Source organism: Tenrec ecaudatus, chromosome 10 (assembly GCF_050624435.1).
Source record: "Tenrec ecaudatus isolate mTenEca1 chromosome 10, mTenEca1.hap1, whole genome shotgun sequence".
Classification (NCBI taxonomy): domain Eukaryota; kingdom Metazoa; phylum Chordata; class Mammalia; order Afrosoricida; family Tenrecidae; genus Tenrec; species Tenrec ecaudatus.
In genome coordinates this window covers 121,081,308-121,091,762 of record NC_134539.1, presented here as the reverse complement: position 1 = coordinate 121,091,762, position 10,455 = coordinate 121,081,308, and positions in this window count along the sequence as shown.

Below are 10,455 nucleotides of genomic sequence, written 5' to 3'. Positions count from 1 at the left end.
CCATGATGGTATCGATGGCCATCTAATCCTTGGCAGTTCCTCTCTCGCTTTTTCATAGCCTACCATCTTCCCTTCTTCCACTGTCGTTGTCACTGAACAACCAATTTCTCTCTCAAAATGTGGCCCACATTTCTCATCCAGCACTCTGCTTCTCATTTTCTTCCCCTCCTCTTCCTCTCCATGGTGAAATGCACTAGATCCCTTCACTTATGCACTAGACTGGATCCTACTGCCTCTCTCCTGAAGAGCTTTGGTTCAACAATTACTCCTTCTTGCCCCTGCCTCCCCAGTTACTCCTTTCTATAAAAAAGTTCTGGCTTCTCTTTGAGAGAAGAGCACAGGCTCGGGATTGAAGGAAGACCCCATTAACGATCGTGCAGATGATGCAGTCTTGCTTGCCAAAAATGAAGGCAACTTGAAGCACTCACTAATGAAGGTAAAAAAAGCAAAAACACAGCTTTTTTTGTTGATTTCACTTGAACATGATGAAAAATCCTCACGACTGGATCAATCGACAATATGATAAAGGGAGGGGAAATTGAAGTTGTCAAAGATCTCATTCTACTCGTGTCAATAATCAGCACCCATAGAAGGAGCAGTCATATCAAACAACATACTGCATTAGGCAAATCTGCTGTAAAAACCCTCTTTAACGTTTCTAGAACAGTGATGTCACCTTGAAGACCTAAGCCATGGTCTTTTTAATCACCTCAATGGACACAAAAGTTGGGCAGTGAAAGAAGGAGGAGAAACAGGGATAGGAGGGATGCATTTGGATTGTGGTATTGGCAAAGAATATTGAATATGCACCATAAACTGACCAAAAAAATCAGTCTTAGAAGAAATACAACTAGAATTCTCCTTAGAAATGAGGGTGGTGGCTCACTTAGTTCTAGTATTTTTGTAGTTAAAATTTGTTTCTCCAAGCTGATGGTGCACGGCTATCAAGAGATACAGCATCTGGGGTCTAAAAGGCTTGAATATAAACAAGCAGTCATCTAGCTGGGAAGCAACAAAGCCCACATGGAAGAAGCACACCAGCCTGTGTCATCACGAGGAGTTGATGGGACCAGGTATTAGGCATCAAAGAACAAAAAATCATATCATTGTGAATGAGGGGGAGTGTGGAATGAGGACCCAAAGCCCATCTGTAGGCAATAGGACATCCCCTCACAGAAAGGTCTAAGGTAGGAGACAAGCGAGTCAGGGTGTTGTGTAGCAATGATGAAACATACAACTTTACTCTAGTTCTTTAATGCTTCCCCCCACTACCACCACTACTATCATGATCCCAATTCTACCTTACAAACCTAGTTAGACCAGAGGATGTACATTGGTACAGGTAAGAACTGGAAACACAGGGAATGCAGGATAGATGAACCCTTCAGGACCAGTAGTAAGAGTGGCGATACCAGGAGGATGGAGGGAAGATGGGGTAGAAAGGACAAACTGATCACAAGGATCTACATATAACCCCCTCCCTGGGGGACAGACAACAGAAAAGTGGGTGAAGGGAGACGTTGGGCCATGTAAGACATGATAAAATAATTTATAAATTATCAAGGGTTTATGAGAGAGGGGTGGTGAGGGAGGGGGAAAATGAGCTGATACCAAGGGCTTAAGAAGAAAGCAAATGTTTTAAGAATGATGATGGCAATAAATGTACAAATGTGCTTGACACTATGGATGAATTGTGATGAGTTGTATGAGTACCCAATAAAATGATTTTTTTAATAGAAAATGATGATGGCAACATATGTACAAATGTGCTTCATACAATTGATTTATGAATTGTTATAAGAGCTGTAAGAGCCCCCAATAAAATGATTTATAAAACAAACAAAAAAATTGTTTCTCCATTTAATCTTTTTTTTCTCCATTTAATCTTATCTGGAATTATTTTGGTATGAAGTGAAGCTCTAAGCTGAATTTCTTATAAATAGTTTTGTTTCCCAATACCTTATAAAATGATCCATTTTTATCTATTATTTAGTGACACCACCTTCATTAGATAGTAAGTTATTTATAATACTGGATCTCAGTGTCAAGTATTTTTATGCATTGATTTGTGATTTTTGAGTAATGTTTTGCTTTCAATTATTGAGTTTAAAATATTCAAATGTACATGTAAGGATTAATTAGAAGTAAAATAATAATGATTTGCTATTGTTTCTGCCTAGAGTTAGAACATATCAGTAATATTAAGTAGTTTTGCCATTGTTCCTATTACAGCCACCTTGTGTATTTAGAACTATGAGATAACTAATGTGTCTCCAGAGGTTAACTTTGTGACCCTACCTTTACTCTGACCTTGTTTTTGCAACTTGAGACCTAACAAAACAATCAGTTTAATCTGCCTACCACTGTCATGTTCCTTTTGCATGAATATAAATTGGTGGAGGACACAAAATTAGAATCATTGCTGCCAGAGTCCCAAAGGTGTCAAACCTGTATGTGTTCTTAATTAGCCATGAAAATCCAATCTGTCATGTTTTGTGCAGACAACTGGTTTCTGAGGCACTAATGTGGAAAGAGTATTCAGACCTTTTCTCTTTACATAGCTCTTGTTAGGCACAGCTTAGCCCCTTATCCTTTTTTTTCTAAAAAGACTTGAATTTACTACGTGTCTTTGATGAAAAAATTGCTCACTCTCATTGCTGAGAAGTTACATCATCAATTTGCTTAAAAGATTCTGAAAACCAATTTTTCCCTGTAACATAATTGTTGTATGGCCTAGTGTTACTCAACACTTAGTTTGACCCTCAAACAATGTACTCTTCAGAATCTGAAACAAAAACGTAGAAGAAAAAAAAAATTAAAAAACAAAACGTAGAAGATAGAAACTAGACAAATGTAAGCATTGCATTTGTTTTTAGGGGCTAAAAGGATTGCTTTGGTTTTCGAGCTAGTGTGGGAGCAGATTATCCTGGATGCCACAGTTTCTTCTGGGCCGAACTTTAAGGTGCTACATTTTTGTCCCATTTTCTTCCTCTACCCTGTTGGACTTAGTCAGCGATGAAGGGGTTCCCAAAGGGATTGTTAAAGGCTAAAATCACCTTTTAAGAGAAGTTTGTATTTTTTACGAATAGTGAGCAAGCAGCAAAAGCACTTATAACATTGCTGTCTTTTAATTTAATTTAATTTAAATTTTTTTTGATGCTTTGCTGTTGTTTTTTGTTTTTAATCATAATATTAGTGACTCATACAACTCTTATCACAATCCATACATACATCAATTGTGTAAAGCACATTTGTACATTCATTGCCCTCATCATTCTTAAAACATTTGCTCTTCAGTTAAGCCCCTGGCATCAGCTCCTCATTTTTTTCCCTCCCTCCCCGCTCCCCGCTCCCTCATTAACCCTTGATAATTTATAAATTATTATTTTGTCATATCTTGCCCTGTTCGACGTCTCCCTTCACCCACTTTTCTGTTATCCGTCCCCCAGGGGGAGGTCACATGTAGATCCTTGTAATCGGTTCCCTCTTTCCAACCCACCCTCCCTCTACCCTCCCAGTATCGACACTCTCACCACTGGTCCTGAAGGGATCATCCGCCCTGGCTTCCCTGGATTTCCAGTTCCTATCTGTACCAGTGTACAAGCTCTCGTCTAGCCATATTTGTAAAGTAGAATTAGGATCATGACAGTGGGGGAGGAGGAAGCATTTAGGAACTAGAGGAAAGTTATATGCTTCATCATTGTTACATTGCACCCTGACTGGCTAGTCTCTTCCCCGAGATCCTTCTATAAGGGGATGTCCAGCAGTCTACAAATGGGCTTTGGGTCTCCACTCCACACTCCGCCCCCTCATTCACTATGGTAAGATTTTTTGTTCTGATGATGCCTGTTACCTGATCCCTTCAACACCTCGTGATCACACAGACTTGTGTGCTTCTTCCTTGTGGGCTTTGTTGCTTCTGAGCTAGATGGCTGCTTGTTTATCTTCAAGCCTTTAAGACCCCACATGCTATATCTTTTGATAGCCGGGCACCAACAGCTTTCTTCGCCACATTTGCTTATGCACCCATTTATCTTCAGCGATCATGTCATGGAGGTGAGCACACAATGATATGATTTTTTGTTCTCTGAAGCCTAATACTTGATCCCTTCGGCACCTGTGATCACACAGGCTGGTGTGCTTCTTCCATGTGGGCTTTGTTGCTTCTGAGCTAGATGGCTGCTTGTTTACCTTTTTTAATCATTTTATTGGGGGCTTGTACAACTCTTATCACAACCCATACATCCATCCATGTGTCAAGCACATTTGTATATTTGTTACCATCATCATTTTCAAAACATTTTCTTTCTACTTGAGCCCTTGGTATTAGCTCCTCATTTTTTCTTTTGTACCCTCCCTCCCTCATGAACTCTTGAAAATTTATGAATTACTATTGTTTTTTAATGCCTTATACTGACCGATGTCTCCCTACACTCACTTTTCTGTTATCTGTCCCCTGGGAGGGGGTTATATGTAAATCATTGTGATAAGCTCTCCCTTTCTCCCTTGATTGAATTCATATACTCATATTTCTCACCCACTCTAGGGTATTTGGTCATCAAAAAGAGTCTGATATTTTTTTCCTCTTTAAAATGTGCATTAAATAGAAAGACTGATTACATTTTGCAGCTGCGTAACTTGAGGTGTTACTTAGAACCTGCATCAAAAGATATTGAATAAAACTAATTCATGCATATATATAAAAGCCCTAGGATATAAATACAGAAGAACTGATGCATTTGAATTGTGGTGCTGTGAAGAATATTGACAGTACCATGGACTACCAGAAAAACAAACAAATCTACCGTGAAAGAAATACAGCCAGAAAGGATCAATCTAAAACCCCCTCCCAGGGGGACAAATAACAGAAAAGTGGGTGAGGGTCAAAGGAGGGAGGACGATGTAAGAAATGAAAAAAATAATCTATAACTTATCAAGGGTTCATGAGGGAGGGGGTGGAGGGGGAAGAAATGGGGAGCTGATATCAGGGACTCGAGTGGGAAGAGAATGCTTTGAAAATGATGATGGTGGCATATGTACTAACATGCTTAACACATTGGAGGAATATATGGATTGTGGTGAGATGTAAGAACCCCAATAAAAGTATTTTTTAATGAGGAAAATATTCTAAAATAAATAAGTAAAATAAAATTCACATATCATAAAAATAAAAGTAAGGATGGTGAGACTTTATTTTACATACTTGGAACCTATCAAGAGAAACTAGTGGCTGGAGAAGTATATCATGCTGGGTAACGCAGAGGATCAGTGAAAAAGAGGAAGACCCTGCATGAGCTGGACTGACTCTGTATACCGCAAGACCCCAAATAGAACAATAATCGTGAGTCTAGATGGCGTTTCATTCTGTTGTGCATAAGGTTGCTGTGAGTTACAGCCTAGTCAGGGGCACCTAACAACAATAGGCTAGTGCTTACAGACAATATGTTACCTCTTACTATTGTTTTTTTGTTTTGTTTTTTAAACATTTTATTAGGGGCTCATACAACTCTTATCAAAATCCATACATATACATACATCAATTGTGTAAAGCACATCTGTAAATTCATTGCCCTCATCATTTTTATAGCATTTGCTCTCCACTTAAGCCCTTGGCATCAGCTCCTCTTTTTTTCCCCTCCCTCCCTGCTCCCCTCTCTCATGAGCCCTTGATAATTTATAAATTATTATTTTGTCATATCTTGTCCTATCCGTTATTAATGATTCCTTTCCATTTAGATTCTGGAATAAATTTCACCTAAATTTTATTTTTCACCTTGTCTTTCCATTCTTTTAACTTTCCTGAAATAGTCACTCTTTACTTCATAATTCAATTCCAATTTTCCTGCTCATTGATCTCTGTGCTTCATTTGACACATTTTACCACATTCTTGGAAACTCATTCTTCATCTCTTCTTTGTTTCTCACTGTCAGCCCAGTATTTCTATAAGGAAAATTCTTCCCACCCTTACTCTCCACCCTTTGCCAGTTCAGAATGGGGCAATCTAGGACAGTTTTATCCTGTATCATGTGAATCTCTATATCTTTTCCCTTACCCCCACTCCAAACAGTTGTTTGGATTAGGGAAGGAATCTAAAAAGTAAGCAGTAGCATAAGTATGCCAGCAAGATATATGGTGTTCTTCTTGGAAAAGAAGGGAGAAAAAAGGAAGGGAGGAAAAGGTCATAGGAGCTATACTTTAAGAATTAATTTTTGTTTATATTTACTGTCTATATTTAACCAAACTGATTAAAAACATGCATTCTTTAGAATGTATGAATGGTATGTGTGTAGAATTAATTCTACAGATAAATTTTATTTGATTAAGTATTTCATTATATATATATTTCTATATCAATAAACCCTAAAAGACAATACTACTTTTAATAAGTATGCTTTGTGACTTCTTGAAAAAGCGGTTTTCAGTCTGTGGTTTATTTGTTTCGCTGATTTTTTGCAAAGCTGATGCAAAATGCCTGATTATTTCTTTTCCAAACCAGATGGGAAAGTTTACCTTTCCATACTTTTAATTATTTTACCATCTACAAATATTAGATGCTAATGACTAACAGTAAGCAGAATATTATGTATATTTAGAGAGATCATTTTATTGGGGGCTCATACAACTCTTATCACAATCCATACATCTCTCCATTGTGTCAAACACTCTAGTACATTTGTTTCCCTCATCACTCTCAAAACATTTGCTTTCTACTGGAGTCCATGGAATCTGCTCCTCATTTTTCCCCTCCCACCCACTCTCCCCTCCCTCATGAACCCTTGATAATTTATAAAGGCTTGAAGATAAACAGGCAGCTATCTAGCTGAGGAACAACAAAGCCCACATGGAAAAAGCACACCAGCCTATCCCAACACAATCGCTGAAGACAAAGCGTGGGTGCATAAGCAAATGTGGCAAAGAAAGCTTATGGTGCTGGGCTATCAAAAGATATAGAGTCTGGGGTCCTATAGGCTGGAAGGTAAACAAGTGGCTATCTAACTGGGAAACAACAAAGCCCACATAGAAGAAGCACAACAGCCTGTGAGATCACAAGGTTTCAAAGGGATTAGATATCAGACCTCAAAAACCAAAAAAAAAAAAAAAAAATCATAGCATTGTGAATGAGGAGGGAGTGTGAAGTGGGGACCCAGGGCCCATCTGAGGGAAATTGGACATCCCCTTGCAGAAGGGCCACGGAGAGGAGATGAGGCAATCAGGGTGCAGTGTAGCAACGATGAAACATACAATTTTCCTCTGGTTCTTGAATGCTTGCTACCCTCCTCCCCACTACCATGATCCCAATTCTGCATTACAAATCCAGCTGGACCAGAGGATGTACACTGGTACAGATATGAACTGGAAACACAGGGAATCCAAGACAGATGAACCCCTCAGGATCAGGTGAGAGTGGCGATACAGAGAGGGTGAAGGAAAGGTGAGGGAGAAAGGGGTAACAGATTACAAGGATCTACATATAACTTCCTCCCTGGGGGATGGACAGTAGAGAAGTGGGTGAGGGGAGATGTTGGATGGTGTAAGATATGACAAAATAATAATTTATAAATTATCAAGAAAATATATTTTTATACCATTCTTTTCATTTTATGTTCACGAATTTTATGAATATAACTTTTTAATTACTTCTTTGCTTTTAGGCTTTATTTTATTTTTGCTTTTAGGTTTTAATATTAGATGCAAATTTAAAATGAAATCAGTGACCCAGTGGTACTCAGTAATGATGATTAAATTTTCCCTATGGACAAGAAAAACTGGATCAACCAGTTGGAACTCTAAAATTCAAAAAGATGCAGCAATTAACACCAGGCTTGGGCACTAAAAGGTGATTAGGTTGTGAGACAAGAGTGATCATTATTTTCATATAAGGAGTTGAAGAGTAAGTCAGTGCTTCTCAAAGTGCCTTTAAAATAAAGTTAGATATGTCTGAGAAACCAGGGGATGGCAGGGAAAATGTTGTCGCGAAATGAACATCATTCATGCTCCTAGCACACCAATGTCACTAGAATATGTGAGAAAAAATATCACTTTATATCAAAATAAGCATAAATTAGGAGATAGATGTCAAAAGTCACAGAACATTCTGGTGAAAATAAAAGCTCTATGAAATATGTATGCTTTTACTATTCAGACCTCATCTTAAGAGTATGTGATTATATTTGAATAAGTCATATTATGAGCAAGCAGACACCTTTGGAGTAGAAGTCAAACAAAGTAGAGACTTCAGAATTCAGCTAGTATAGTAGGCAAAGGAAAAAAATTAAACTGAAAATGTAAAGAAAGCAGAAGCCAAGAGCAGCTGCACGAAATGGAGGACGAGCTGGATGATAACCTCTGAAACACAGTGGTGGAAGTTCCTGGAGCTTTGAGTTTCAGAGTGACTTGTCAGTCCTGTGGCCATGCTGTGGCATTTCACACTTCCTAAATTCTGATTGCTTGTCTTCAGTGACCTCCTAAAATTCTTCTTTTATTTTTCCTGTTATGGGTTAAATTGTGTTCTCCAAAAATATATTAGGGAATAAGTATCATAAAAATATGTTCTGCTTGTTTTGGACTTCCCTTGTGCCCATTATCCTCGTGTACAATAAGCCTACCTATCACAGTCTACCCCTTGCTAACTTGGAACCTGTACACAATTCTTTAGCCATATATAATTTCCAGACTTTAGTGAAATCACACACCTAAAATCATACATATAAATGAAAACACACAATCTAATTATATCTGGTATATCATACATGAATGAAGGAAAGATATTCAATAAGTACATATGAAGTAGGTAAACCGACAATCACAAATCTCACTTTTGCAATTGATCATGTGGTCATAACTGATAGAACTACATTCTTCTACTACCCTTTCTGTATTACCTTTGCCCTTGGCCAGCACCTCAGCTGGCCATAGCTCTTTGCTTGGTGGGATGACCCAGACCTTCCTTCCTTAGGGGTAAGGGTCATTTGACGTCTTGTCAGGATTAGGTTGCTGTAGTTTACCATTTACTTTAATCAAAGGGCGTGGTAGTACTAAGATATAGCCTAGGGCATCTCCTGGATTCCATACATATTCTTCTTTACTTCTATTATGTAGCACTAGTCCAATATCTCCTTGGTAATCAGGATCAATCACACGACTTAGTACTGTGACACCCTTCCTGACCTGATGATCCAAAGGCATGAGGAACCCAAAGTGGCCAGGGGGCATTCTCAGCTGCCAGTTCAGTGGAATCAGTGCTGTGTTTCCAGGTGGGAGAGTTCCTTCCTTTGGGACTAGGACCTCCAGGCCTGAAGTGCATAGGGTTGCTTGGAAAGGAAGTGAAAATGCTGCAAGTGGATCACTAGGAATAATAGTGAGTGGTGCCACTCCAGTTTCCACTCCTTAGTTCCTGGACCCATGAATCCTGGCTATTGGCGACACAGCACCCTAGATTGGCTATTGGTTGAGAGTGTATACAGCCTCCTGGAGAACATCACCCCAGCCCCATAAGGTGTTGCCACCTAGCTGATGTTGTAATCATTTTTTAAAGAGGCCATCCTATCGTTCTATCAAGCCAGCAGCTTCAGGATGATGAGGAGCGTCATATGACCAGTATATACCATGGGCATGGGCTCATTGCTGCATTTCATTTGCTGTGAAGTGAGTTCCTTGATCTGAAGCAATGCTATGTGGGATGCCATGCCAGTGGATACGCATTCTGTAAGTCCATGAATGGTAGTTTTGGCAAAAGCATTGCATGCAGGAAGGCAAATTCATATCCAGAGTAGATGTCTATTCCAAAAAAACAAAAAAACAAAAACAAAATGCTGCCCTCTCCATGATGGAAGTGGTCTTATATAATCAACCTGCCACCAGGTTTCTGGTTGATCTCCCCAAGGAATGGTCCCATATCTTGGACTCTATGTTAGCTTCTACTACTGGCTTCAGCCATATCAGTGGCCAAGTCGACCTTGGTGAATGGAAGTTCATGTTGCTGCACCATGCATAACCTCCATCCATGCCACCATGTCCACTTTGTTCATGTGCCCATTGGACGATGACAGGAGTGGCGGTGGAAAGAGGAGGACTAGTTTCCACAGTGCATGCCATCTTATCCCCTTGCTTGTTAACGTCCTCCTCTTCAGAGGTAACCCTTTGGTGAGTATTCACCTGAGACACAATTATCTGTACTTTCTTGGCCCATTCAGAGATGTCTATCCACATAACTCTTCCCCACACCTTCTTGACACCAGTTTTCCAATCATGTTCCTTCCAATTCCCTGATCATCCAGTCAAGCCATTAGCCACAGCTCTAGAATCAGTATACAATCTCATATTTGGCCATTTCTCTTTCCAGGCAAACTGAATGGCCAGATGCACTGCTCAAAGTTCTGCTCAATGGGAGGATTTCCCTTCACCACTGTCCTTTAGGGAGATCCCAGAAAGGGGCTGTAGTGCTGCTGCTGTCC